This window comes from Artibeus jamaicensis, unplaced genomic scaffold (assembly GCF_021234435.1).
Source record: "Artibeus jamaicensis isolate MK-2021 breed Jamaican fruit bat unplaced genomic scaffold, CSHL_Jam_final contig_700, whole genome shotgun sequence".
In the NCBI taxonomy this organism is placed as follows: domain Eukaryota; kingdom Metazoa; phylum Chordata; class Mammalia; order Chiroptera; family Phyllostomidae; genus Artibeus; species Artibeus jamaicensis.
This window is the reverse complement of record NW_026521930.1, coordinates 10,287,158-10,300,363: the sequence shown is the minus strand read 5'-3', so window position 1 is coordinate 10,300,363 and position 13,206 is coordinate 10,287,158. Positions and strand designations below refer to the sequence as shown.

Sequence of the window (13,206 nt, the reverse complement as noted above, 5' to 3'; positions counted from 1 at the left end):
AATACAATACTACTGTATAGCTAATAGAATGGCTAATTTTTTTAAGTATTGACAAAGATACACAGCACTTGGAATTGTTATATATTGCCATTGACAATGCAAAGTGGTACAGTAACTTGGGAAAATATTTTGTCAGTTTTATCTATACTGACACTTCCATATGATCCAACAACCGCATTCCTAAGTGTTTACCCAAGAAAAATGAAAACTTTTATTTTCAAATGTAAAAATTTTATTTTTACTCAAAAACTTATACACAACTAGTTATAGAAGGCTTTAATCATAATCTCCCCCAAACTGGAAACTGGGCCCTTACTAAGTACCAAGCACTTTTCTAAGTAATTTGTTCTGATGCATCAAATTCTCACAACAGTCCTATGAGCTGGTCACGATACGATCCACACTTTACACAAGGAAACAAAAGCACAGAATGGTTAAGTAAAACATTAAGATTTGAGATTCAATTTGAGGCTGTGTGGTCAGATTCAATATTAGGCTTTAACCACTACAATATCTCTCAATCACTGAATGAAGGGGTTAGTGTACAGTCATTGGTCTGGAATTTATCCCCAATTCTAACATTGTTCCTATGGAAACAGTCAGAGAAGTCCTGTTCTAAAATTCTGCATTAAATACCAGAAACTTGGATACTGCTAAACAAACAAACAAACAAACAAAAACAACAAAAAATATATATGGATAGATAGAATTTGTGTTGGTTTCACTTTTAAAAGACATATGGTATAAATATGTATATATCTATACATGTTGGCCCACTATTGTAATGACTAGGTTTATGGCTTTTTGTAAAGCCATAAGAATTTTTCAAGTGCCATCATCCATGTTAACTTTTGCCATCAGTCTTGAAAAATGTCTTAGCCATGGTAACCCCAAAGAGTATGCCATGTAATTTCTCAGCACATATTCACAGTATATGAATGTAATCCCCATATCAGAATGTTAACGAGCCCAGGAACCTGAACATCTGGTTTCCAGTCTCAGCTCTAATGTGTGACTTTGAACAAATTATAACCCTTAACTGGGCCTCCAGGTAGAGGGAATAGACTAGACGGAACAGCTAGGTTTGGCTTCTTTTTTCAATAGGGGCCCTGAGCAGAAACTTGATGAATTTTTTGGCAATTGCTCAGGGGCACCAGCAGTGTCTAGTCCCGTGTAGGCAGTTCTTTTTGAGCAGGAGTCCAGAACCTGACCTCTTCACACATAATCTTCCTTTGCCAGTGACCTTCATACCCTCCTGATCATGATTACAACAATTATTTACAATAGCAGGTACCCTGACATGGTTAAGAACAAAGATTTACAATGACTACTCTTTGCCACTGTGTCTTGATCTGTGTGGTCCTTCTGTCTCCACTACCCGAACCCTCATCTTCCATCTGCAGGAAGTTCTGAGTCAGCCAGCTCTGGATTGGGTTATGTAGACCCAGGACCAGATTTGGAAAGAGGTGGAAAATAACTGCAACGCGTAACCAATCTCAGTTGGAAAGGGCAAGGACTGGTTCTTGAAAGAAAAAGTACTGAGTGAGGAAGAGGCAGAGTGAAAAAAAGTACCAGTCGGCCAGGTTCATAGAGTTTTCTGTTAGACCATGTGATTGGGAGGAAGGGATGCAGTCTGGGAGGACTCATAGGAGAAAGTAGTTTATAAGACGTTTGCAACACACTTGTAATCCACTCTCTATCCATCCTGTAATTGTATTCAACTACGTTTTTACTTTCTGTATATGCATTTAAAGACCAGGCTATGTAAGCTCTAGTTGTGCTCACATTGTACCACCACTTACTTGGCACTTATGTGCCAGGCATTGTAATAAGCATTTATGCATTTTCTCATTTAACCCTAAAAAAATACCTTTGAGCTTGGTGTTATTACTATTATTATTTTAATTTTTAGGGTTAGAAAATTGAGGTTCAGAAAGGTAAGATGATATACCTACTTGTTAAGGAGTCGGGTTAAGATCTAAAACCAGGTTTTGGTGACTTTTTCATTCAACAATATTTACCAAGTGCCTTTTATGTGCTTGGCATTTTAGCACCCTGGGATGCAGTCATAAACTAAACAAAATGCATTCCCTGTCTACGGCCATACCACTCTGAACCCCCGGCTCTCGTCTGATCTAGGAAGCTAAGCAGGGTCGGGCCTGGTTAGTACTTGGATGGGAGACAAATGCTTTTCTTCACTAAGACCACTGACCACCTTGTGGTGAAGGAGACAGATCTTAGAAAGGCAAACAAATACGTGAATATCACTATCGATAATAAAAGGTGCTATGAAGAAAATCAAATGGGACATTGAGAAGCCCCATCACTAATCAATATTCAGGTGGCAGGAGAATAAACCTCCTGATTTGGGTCATTACTTTACAATTCAATCAGTTGCATGCAGTTGCATGCTAATCCCCGAGGCACACTGGGAGCGGAGCCAGGAGCCAGGCTAGTCAGCAGGTGGCGCCACAAGTGCTGGCCCGGTGGCCCTGAAACCGCTGTTCCTGCTAGAGGCTGGCAGAGTGGCCCCCCTGCGGGTGTACCTCGGGCCGCTGGAGGATCCTCAGTGTCCTTGAGTTTCTTGAGACCGAGATTCTAGTGGGCCAGGCTGCGATGGTGGGCCCTGTGACGTCAAAGCTCTGGCCCAGGCTACCCTTAGCCAAGTCCACCCATGCCGAGTCCCTCCAGCCCCAGGTGTGCTCAACCAGGCCTCAGAACCCTCTCAGCAGCAGGTGACCTTGCCCTGTCCTGCGACCCCTTCCCACGTAGGTGATCCCTGCCCCTGCCTTGGGACCCTATCATTCCAAGGGACACCTAGTTGACGTAGCCACCCTTCAGTCTAACCCAACCCTTGACCTTCCTGCCCAAGGTGCCCCCAACTTGGCCTTGGAACCCTGCGGTCCGAGGTGGCCCCAGCCATAACCTGAGGCTCTCCTGCCTGAAGTGACTTCCACCGGATCTCAGGACCACCTGGCTTCCCCGCCCTTGTGAATCGCACCTGATTACCGTGGTCATGTCCTGGAATGCCCAGGCATACTGCCCACCCCTACAACCGTTTCCAGACAGTTCCTTACCCTCCCAGGGTCGACACAAGAGACTGACTGCCCACCAGTGGTGAGTGAGGCCCACCCCCTCTTTGTAAGGATACGAGGGCACCATACCCAACAAGAGACAGTGCTGAAAAGGAAATGGAAGGAGGCCTGAGAAGGTCCAGGTTCCAGCGAGGAGTGCGGCAGTGGCTTCACAGCACCTATGAAAAACACGATTATCCTGTGTCCCAACCCTCGATTGCCCCAGGTGTCCAGCGCCACCTGCAGCCTTGGCCCTTGCGCTGGGCACTGCGCAGGCGCAAGAGGGGTTGGGATGACCAGAGGATGGGTGGCACCCGCAGGGGCCGCCCACTACGCATGCGCGAGTCGGACTGCACGCCCCCTGCAGGATTCTGGAGCCGCCAGGTGTGTTTGCTTGTCACTGGTTGCAGGCTCCCCCCTCCCCGCGGTGGCGGCGGCCTAGCATCTGTCAGCATAGGCGGCTTCCGCGAGGTGGGAGTGGATCCGGGAGCTGTAGAAGTGGACCCTGCGAGAGAGCAGCCCTCTGTCCGCCCCCTGCCCGGATGCCGAGGGTCGGTGAGTGCAGTCGGGACCCACCGCTTGCGGGTCGCGCAACTGCGGGGCTGCTTCCCTGCCTCGGCGGCCCCCAGCCCAGCCAACCTGCCCTGGACCCCCGCCAACCAGCACTGTCCCCTGCTTAGCCCGTGCCCATCCTTGCGGCCTAGCAGGTGCATCGGGAGGGGCCTCCCTAAGGCTTCTCCATCGCTCCAGCTTCTGGGCGTGTCCCCATCCCTGTAAGCAGGTCGCTGAAGCTGGCCGCCCTCGGAGAAACATAAACCTTCCCGGAGATAGAATTACTGTGGAATCCTTTATGCAAAGCCAAGATAAGACCCACCAGCATTCATCCAGCAGGCACTCTGAGCATCTTCTGAGTCCCAGGCTGGGCAGCCAAGGCAGGGCCCCCAAGGATGCCGCGGGCTCACTCTTGGTGCAGAGTCGCAGTGTGTGTGGGAACCGTTCCCCATACAGGAGTCCACCTTGCTCCCAACCCCTCAGTCCCAGAATGGGGTCCCAGTGGGGGTCCAGGGGTGGGAGTTGTGTAGGGAATAGCAGGAAGGGAACTCCTGGTCTAGGCAGAGGGGCCTGCAACAGCCCTATGTACAACCTCTGGTGTCCATGGTCAGTCTGAATTTGGTATGGATTTGTGTTTACACGGGTATCTGTCCTCACAGAGTACACTATATGCTTTATGAAGGCAGGTCCTGTCTCCTGCAGGAGAGCTTAGGGCAAGTGTACATCTGGTGCATTTTTGGTTCATGAATGCATGCCCTCCTCACTTCCTTGGACCTGATTTAATTAAAGCTGTTGCCTTATAGTATTATTTCTGTTTGTTTGCCCCTTTGCCTCCTGAATTGTGAGCTCCCTGTAGGTACAGAGTGGATCTTGGCAGGGCTTGCACTCCCAGCACACAGCCAGTGCCCGCCTGTGACAGGCACTTAGAAAGAGTTGTTAAATGAGTGGCTGAGACCCTGTAACAGAGTGGAGACCCAGGCAAGGTGCAGGTGAAAGAGTTATGCTCCTTTCTCCGGAGCAACTGTATCATTTGATTCAGTACATTTTGAAGCCGCCTTTTGTAAACTGGAAAAGATGAAAGCTGTTTTCCTTTAGGAAGTTTGCATCACGGGAAATGTAAGAGAAAGGGAAGATAGGTAAAAATGGATGCCCTGAGAATGTCTACCTGCCTTTGCCTTTTTTTAACTTCTTAGGAAAAAATATTTTTTTAATTGAGCATTTATTATATTTGGCCATCAAGATGGCATCATTCACTTTCTAAGGTGATCTACCACCATGCTGATGAGAAAGCCACTTAGAACAAGAGAGGGTAGCTCAAGTCTTTGTTTTGTTTTTAATAAAGATGCGAGCTCTCCATGGTGCGTGTGCCAGGCAGTCTCATAGGAACCTGTTTTGACTTAGTATAAACTGGGAAGACCCAGGTAATACTCCCTGGTTAACAGTTTCTTCTCCATGCCAGCTTCCTGAGACAGCAGTAGACTCTCTGTTATTGAGTCTCTTGAGGGGGAAAAATTCTAGAATTCTGGGGAGAATGATGGGCAAGGCTCTGTGAGTGTTTGAAAGACTTACTGGACATGGTTCCTGCTCTTGGGGACCTTAGGGTGGAGTTAAAGAGGTGATTTATTCACAAGTAACTGAGACATAACATACACTAAGAAAAGCCACTGAAGGTGTCCAGAGGTGGAGGAGGGATGGTTTTCAATAGGAAAAGGTCTCAACTCTGGCTGCACATTAGACTTACTTGGGAAAGAGTCTCATGCCCAGAGCAGAGCCCAGAACCGCTGAGAAGCTGACCTCTGAGAGGTCAGCTTCTGCCTTAATGCACCCCCAGAAGATTCTGCTGTGCAGCCAGGGGGAAGAACCTCTCAACCAGTGTTATCAGTGGCTGCTTCACAGAGGTGCTGGGACTGGGCTGAGAAAGCGTGGGATTTCAGAAGGTGAAGACAGATACAGTGGGTGATATTCCAAACCAGCAAACCCACAGAAGGCCCCACACCAGTGGAAAAGTATAAGGTGCGTCACTCCCATCCTGGGTGACTTGGGGGCAGTGTATGATTGGTACAGAGTTATTTGCACATTTGAAGAGATCTGGAGTCAACAGGCAGGTAGGAACCTTTGCAGCAGCTGAGTAATGAGTCTGTTGTCTTGCTTCTAAAAGAAGACCTATGGTTACCTCTCCCTGGAGTTTCTCTGTTGCCCCATTACCTTGTTTTCTATACCTAGAGAGGCAGATAGGCTAGCAAGACTGGGAATGGCACTTGAGGGCATAGCAGGCAGAGACAGATTTTATGGAATTCTCTTCCAGTCACCTTTTTTTGGGCCACATCTTTGGCAAAAAATATACCCTACCGACTCCCACCAGGAGCTTTAGTGTAAACTCAGAGCCCTATAATCCTGAGGAGATAGACGCTGCTGACCCTGAACAGAGCTGGTGGCGGTGCTGAATGTGAGACTAGCACACTAGGTCTCTACTGGACCCTCTCAGTGCAGACGGCCACAGCCTCAAGCCAGCCTGGGTGGTCGGAGCAGGGTGCTCTAGGACAATGACTGAGCCTCATGGATTTCTTCCCACCTCAACCACGCCAGGACCACTTGTGTAAATAAGTTGTCTAAAAATTTTGTTCTTGTACCTTCTTATGTAAAAGAATTTGAGCGTGTACCCCTGTATATTATATTTATTTCTAAATTGTAGACATATACTATTGTCCTGAGTGATATGGACATAGAAATACAGGGTGAGACAAAAGTAGGTTTATGGTTGTTCATATGAAAAATAATACAACAGTTAAAGAATAATAATACAAGAATAAACGCCATGTTTCACATACACACTCAAAAACCTACTTTTGCCCCAGCCTGTATACACAAATAGAGAGCTTTAAAAGGAATGAGAGGAAAAGTGAAGATGATTAAATTTTGTCAATGTACTAATGGTACAGAATCCATTATACCAACATATGCTGTCTTTAAAACAAGGCCACATGATCAAGTGAGTCGTGCTCTTTATTTCAGTTAGTTGGTCCTTCATTTCTGCCTGGATCTTTTTTATGCTGCTGAGGTCCTCACTAAGTTGCTTGAGCATCCTTATAACTAGTGTTTTGAACTCTGCATCTGATAGATTGATTATCTCCATTTTGTTTAGCTCTTTTTCTGGAGTTTTGATCTGTTCTTTCATTTGGGCCATCTTTTTTTTGTCTCCTCATTTTGGCAGCCTCCCTGTGTTTGTTTCTATGTATTAGGTGGAGCAGCTATGACTCCAAGTCTTGGTAGTGTGGCCTAATGTAGTAGGTGTCCTGTGGGGTCCACAGGCTTCCTTATCATCCAGGCTGGGTATTTGAGTGCACCCTCTGTGTGGGCTGAATACACCTTCCTCTTGTAGTTGAGCCTTGGTAGCTGCTGGTAGATCAATGGGAGGGATTTATCCAGGCCAGTCAGTTGCAAGGACTGGCTGTGACCACTGACCACCACCCTCCACCCTCCATGGAGGCTCACTTGTGCAGTTCTACCTACCTACTTCTGAGGTAGTCTGTAGCACACTACTGAGTGTGCTAGCTCTGGGGTTTCCCGGGTGGTGCAGGCCAAGGTCAGCTCCCACCGGTGTTTTACTTGGGGCCACCCTGCCTGAGTTATAAAGCAATCTGAGATGGCTGCTACTTGTGCTGGGTTTGAAGATTCCCAGGTGAAAAACCAAGCTGTGATTCTAATCTGACTACTGCAGTGCAGGGCCTGGAGCTCACTGAAGCCAGCTGTTGCTTGTTTGATAGGATTTAGGAAGTTGTGAAGCATGATCTAAGACCAACCATTCATAAGAAGAAGCAGTTTGGGTGGGCCTGTAAGTTGGGTGGGGCAGAGTCTCTGGAGATTTCCAAGGTGGATCAAACAGTGTTGGCTCAGATATGGCACCAGCCTACTAGCTCTGTGGGGAGAGGGTTTAGCAAAGAGACAGTGGCCTTTGCTCACCCTGATGCCAGACACTTCATTCTCTCCCTGTATACCATTGGTGCCTTTCAAGCTGCTACCCTGGTCCTGGAGTTCAGAGGAAATGAGTCTAAGCAGGTGAGTCTGTGTGTGGGTTCTTGAAGAGGAATTGCTTGGAACTCCAGAAATTTCTTCCACTGACTCAGTCCCTGTTGGTTTTGCAGCCAGAAGTTGTGGTGACTTAACTCCTGACACAGGAACCCTGGGCTAGGGGGCCTGGTGTGGGTCTGGCACTCTTCAGTCCTGAGATCTCCCTCCTAAATTTTTACCCACTAAAAGTGGGTGTGAGACCAGCCTGTTCAGCATTTGTACCCCTCTTACCAGCCTGGATGAATGTTTTCTTTAGTTTCATAGTTGTCAGACTTCCATTCAACTCTATTTCTGATGGTTCCAAGTGGTGGTTGTTCTATATTTCAGTTGTAATTTTAATGTGGTTGTGAGGAGAGGTGAGCCATGTCTGCCTATGCCGCCATCTTGACCAGAAGTCCTCTTTGAGTTCTTAATCACAAGATAACCAGTGAACCTCTGTGTCACAAAAGATCTTCACAGTTATTCCTAAGTCACTACAAAATATTATGTTACTTTGGCTATTTGAGTGTCTTGATTTTGTTTTTGTTTTTGTTTTTAACTGACTATAACCATAATATCTTGAAACATGTAAGCTCCAACATGTCTGAGAGATTTAAAGTAAACTAGTGTCCCATGTCAAGGAACATGTTCTCCTCCATCAGGATGCCATGGCTGCTGCCACACAGGCCAACAAGGGTGCCCGGGTCTTCCCATGTATCAAATATTAGTAAAATCAATTTTTTCCTCATTTTTAAAGAAAAATATAAGTAAAATTTCTCACCATTCTATTACTCCAGCAGATCATCTTGCTCACCCCACTCGGAGTCCAATAGCGGAGTTCCCTGGCAGGGACCATATTCTATAAATGTGCCTGTTAGTTTCAGCCTGTATTTACAGTGTTTATTGGTATTATTTACCGTGCACTCAGCCCCCAGAAAAAGATCACATACTGGGTAGAAGATTAAGTGAAACAAAATACCCTCAAGCAGCATTACCGCACATTTGGACACCCTCTACCTCCACGCCCCACCCCTGCTCCCTTCTTGGCACAGCATCCAAGCCCTTGTTGGCCTCCCTTTCTGGTTTATTCCCTGCTGCTCCTTCCCAACCACTCCAAACTGCTTGCTGTTCCGCCTACACACTCTTCACTTCCATACAATCTTGTAATGCCCTTCCACCCCAACTAACAAGAAACTTGAGACCAGTCCATCATGTAGCCTCCTCCTGGGAGCCTTCCTAGAGTTCTCTTACACACACCCACACACGCATCCCAAATTTGGTCTTCTCTGGAATCTCATGATGCTTTTATTTGGCTGAAGTTTTAGCGATTACAGTACAAGCAACATTCACAGACTGTGAACTCCTTGGATTAAGAACACTGGGATTTTTATTTCCAAATCCTTAGTACCTGGTACAATTGCCCATTACACAGTGAACACTTGCCAAATGTTCATTGGATAAATAAATGCTTTTTTGTCCTGAAAGGCCACAGATTCTACCAGCAAAAATTTAGTATTTGTCATGCCTTCTTCGGTCTGTACACATGTAGACCCTTAGTACTGCTGACTGTTGTGGACTCCCCGTGTTGAAAAGGAAGTGCTTTCCCAGCTGAGATAGGTCCTCGCCCACCTCGGTCCTCAGGAAAGGTGCTGAGTCCTGGCCAGGACCATGGATAACCACTGTGATTGTCTGTTCTCTGCCTGATAATGGGAGGCACGAATGGGGCCTTACTGAGACCCCTTCCTTCTCCCCCTGCCTCCCTGTCCGCCATGCGGACTCAGACTCCCATGGAAGGAGAGACACTGAGCCTGGGACGTGACAGGAACATGTGACGTAACGGGGTGTGTGCCTTGTCCACTTCTGCTCACTGGTCTTGAGGCCGGCTCAGCAGTGACCTCTCTAGAAGAATGAACTCCATTCCATTCCATATATGCAGAAATAAAACTTTTTTTTGGCACAGGCATATAGAAATCAGAGGACATATTTAAGCCCACCATTTAAAGAACCCACAAATTTTAAAGTGGATGAGCCTGGACTCCTCAACATACACTCAAGAGTGCTCAGCTGAGCAGGGGGCCCTGAGCACCTGGGCGCCCGTGAACTGGCACGGCCCCCAGCTCTAAACTAATGAAAGGTACTGGAAAGACCATTTTTATTTTTAACATTATCTTTTTTTAAAAGATTTTATTTATTTACTTTTACAGAGAGGGGAAGGGAGGGAAAAAGAGATGGAGAGAAACATCAATGTGTGAGAGCTACATGGATCAGTTGCCACTTGCGTACTCCCAACTGGGGACCCAGCCTGCAACCCAGGCGTGTGCCCTGACTGGGAATCGAAACTGTGACCTTTCGGTCCACAGGCTGCTGCTCAATCCACTAAGCCACACCAGCCAGGGCAAATTTTTATCTTTATTATATATTTTTTCCATTACCATTTAGTCCCCTTATACCCTCCTGCCCTAAGCAGTCCCCACACTGTTGTCCGTGCCCATGAGTCCTTTTTTCTTTTTGCTCAATCCCTCTACCCCCTAACCTCCTTCCCCCCGCCAACTAGCTGTCATCCGTCCTCCGTCTATGAGTCTGTCTCTGGGAACAAACATTTTTAGAGGAATTCTATGTGCCATCAAGAGACTTCTCAGAAATTAGCAGCCCACGGTATGCACTCACCCTGGACCAATTCAGTTAGTCACTTAAAAAGCAAATATTGAAATACTCAACAATTTATGTAATGTTTAATATTTTAACAGTAAGCAAACAAGACTTTTAGTGGGGGCCGTGGGGAGAAGCTTCCCTTCCCTTCCCGGCTCTGGCCCTAGAAGAGTGAAGTGAGCCTCTGCAGGGGGAAGTCCTCAGACTTGCTCTTCTGGGGCGGAGGTGGCGGCTTTGCAAGGGGCCAAGTGTTTGCCTTAGAGTAGAGCCTGCCTGAGCTAGTTCTGGCTCAAGGTCATATCCACTTCTGGGGACTCTTGGTGCCCCCAGGGTTAAGTGTTTTAAGGAACTTGAGCTCCTTTCCTCGTGTACATTTGCTTTTGTAACCAGAAAGCCTTCCCGATTTTGTAATTCCGGGAATCTCCTCCTTTAAATTCTTTGTTACTCAAAAAGAACAGACGCAAGTATAGTGTTTGGTGAGACTGGACGATGTCCCACATGGACAAAGCAGCAAACTGGGTGCTATGGGAAGACAGAAATAAATAAAATACTTACTAAAGTGGTGGGGTCAAGGGACATATTTTCTTTTCATTTCTAAAGTTAGGTTCTGGGAGCAATATATACAAATCTTATATAAAGATGTTTACTGCTTTTAGGATACACAAGGATGCAGCAGTATAGCAGGTAAAAACACAGCCTGGGAGGCTTAGATCCTGGTCTTTGGCTTTTTTGCTGTGCGATCCTGGGCCAGACTTTTCCTCCTGGTTTCTTTGTCTATAAAACGGTGTTGATATCAGAAGCCAGAGCTGTATTAGGAGGCTGTGTAAGTATAAAAGTATATATAATAGAAAAGCTTCTTATCTTTTAATGTGGCAGGAGCGAACAAACAGCCACCCTGGCAGTCTGGTCCCCATTTTCCTAAATCCATATTTCTTTGTTATAGGGTCTGTTCTATTCTAAGTAACATACTTACAATCTATGTTGCTCTTTGGTTTTCTAACTTGGTGAGGGGTGCTTCATGATTATTTTCCAAACTGTGCTTTAGCACCCTCCATTTGCCTAAAGGTGCCAGAGAGTCATGCCAGCAAGCAGTGAGCTCCTCCTGATATCCCAAGAGGCGTCAGTGCTCCAGATCTCCAAGGTCACCCTGCCAGCCCCACCCCAGAGCCCTCTGCACAGGGCTGCCTCCTTTCGGCCAGTCCTCCAGTAGCACCGGAGGAAGACTGCAGCCGGGAGCCTCTCCCAGGACTCAGGTCAGTTCCCAGACACTGCCGTACAGCCTCGTAAAAAGCTGGAGGGTCGTCTCTGCTCCACCACCTCCTCCTCCCCACAGGCCTAGAGAGAGGGTTAAGCATGGTGATGTGATTTTTCCTTGGACAGATTTTTCTGTAGAAGGAAGTCGTAAACTTCTCTGACCATAAGACTTCTGTAAACTGTGATCCTTTTTACATTCTTCTCTTGAGATAGAGGAACAAAGTTCATTTTGGCCAGGCCAGATGACCAGGAAATGGCTGGCCCCTGCTGTCTTCCCCTCTTAGCCTAACTCACTTACAGAAACCTGCCAGAAACCACAGGCCTCCATGGGTGTCATTTAAGTCATGGCTCTCTTATTACCTGTCTACACTGATTTTTAAAACAGTTTTCCACCTTGCTAATTTTAAAAGAATTGGGATAATTTATTATGTTGCCACTTAATAGCACTTAATACTACATTTTAGCTTTAATTTCTTTACATTTTAACCATGTGGTTAACTGAAAGCCGTATTTTAAATTAACTAATAACTTTTTACAATTGTGTTGTCTACAAATATTTACTGACTATCCTTTATAGCATAAATTTTGAGTAACTATTATTACACTGAGATGAAACACAGCTTTTTAAAAGATTTTTAAAAATTATTTATTTTTGGAGAGAGGGGAAGGGAGGGAGAAAGAGAGGGAGAGAAACATCTATGTGCAAGAGAAACATCGATTGGTTGCCTCTCACACGCCCCCAACTGGGGATCTGGTCTGCAACCCAGGCATGTGCCCTGACTGGGAATTGAACCAGTAACCTTTCAGGTCACAGGCTGGCACTCAATCCGCTGAGCCACACCAGCCAGGGCTGAACAAATCTTTAAAAAAAAAAAAAAAAGCAAGAGCTTAGTTTTAGAAAGGGGCTTTAATGGAAATTATTTTCAACTGACTGAAGCCAAAAGTGAAACTAGCCATTTTGAAAAAGAAATAAGCTCTCGCTGGGCATGCGCTGGGTCTGAAGGCAGGTGCTTTGGGCAGTAGCGTCAGCTTGCATTCACTGATGGGTGGCTGACCAGCGTTTGTCTGAGTCTTCTCTGTGGTCTTCACTCACTTAATAGATGGCATTAGGTTAGTGTCAGCCTGATCATGGAGCCAATTCACTGAACTCAGAGCTCTGCCCCTGTGAGTCACAGAGGTTTCTCCCCACTTAAAGGACTGTGAGCTGTGAAGGGTTCTTCTTGCTCCACCTGCATCCTCCGTGCGCGGACGGCGACCAGGAGCTCTCTGGGGCCTTCCCTCCTCTGCCGCCCTTGCTGCCCACCGTAGGTCTGAGTGGCCTGGTCCACGCTTTAGCCCCCATGCCTGCAGCTTCTGGAATGTGGTGCCTCTGTGTTCTGGGCATGTCGGGGTCTTCCTGAGCTACTTCAGACCACCCCCTTCTCTAGCAGGTAAGCGTCTGATGAACTCCGGGCTGTCTTTCCTTCTCACACCTGAAATCTAGGGAAATGGGTTTCCCTAAATTGAGAGACGCCCTTCTAAACCTCCACTCTGGTTTCTGCTGTCTCTTGCATGTGATAATCTCTCAGCAGACTTCCCCAGTGTATGTGCCAGATTTAAATATGACATTCATAGAAACATAGGGTAGATT

At 46.6% G+C, this 13,206-nt stretch overlaps 1 protein-coding gene across 7 annotated transcripts in view; it reads left to right on the top strand.

The window, feature by feature from the left end:
- Positions 1 to 3,424: 3,424 nt before the first annotated feature.
- Positions 3,425 to 13,206, top strand: part of ABCA3 (ATP binding cassette subfamily A member 3) — a 49,747-nt gene continuing 39,965 nt past the window's right edge. The window contains exons 1-3 of one of the 7 annotated variants that reach the window (XM_037157207.2): positions 3,425 to 3,629; positions 11,388 to 11,575; positions 12,772 to 13,006. The gene's annotated coding sequence lies outside the window, so the exon portion shown is untranslated. Of the gene's footprint in view, positions 3,630 to 5,495; positions 5,640 to 7,531; positions 7,683 to 10,888; positions 11,007 to 11,367; positions 11,576 to 12,771; positions 13,007 to 13,206 lie in introns of those variants that run through there. The other 6 variants (XM_037157208.2, XM_053671501.1, XM_037157210.2 and 3 more) reach the window with 6 other exon arrangements.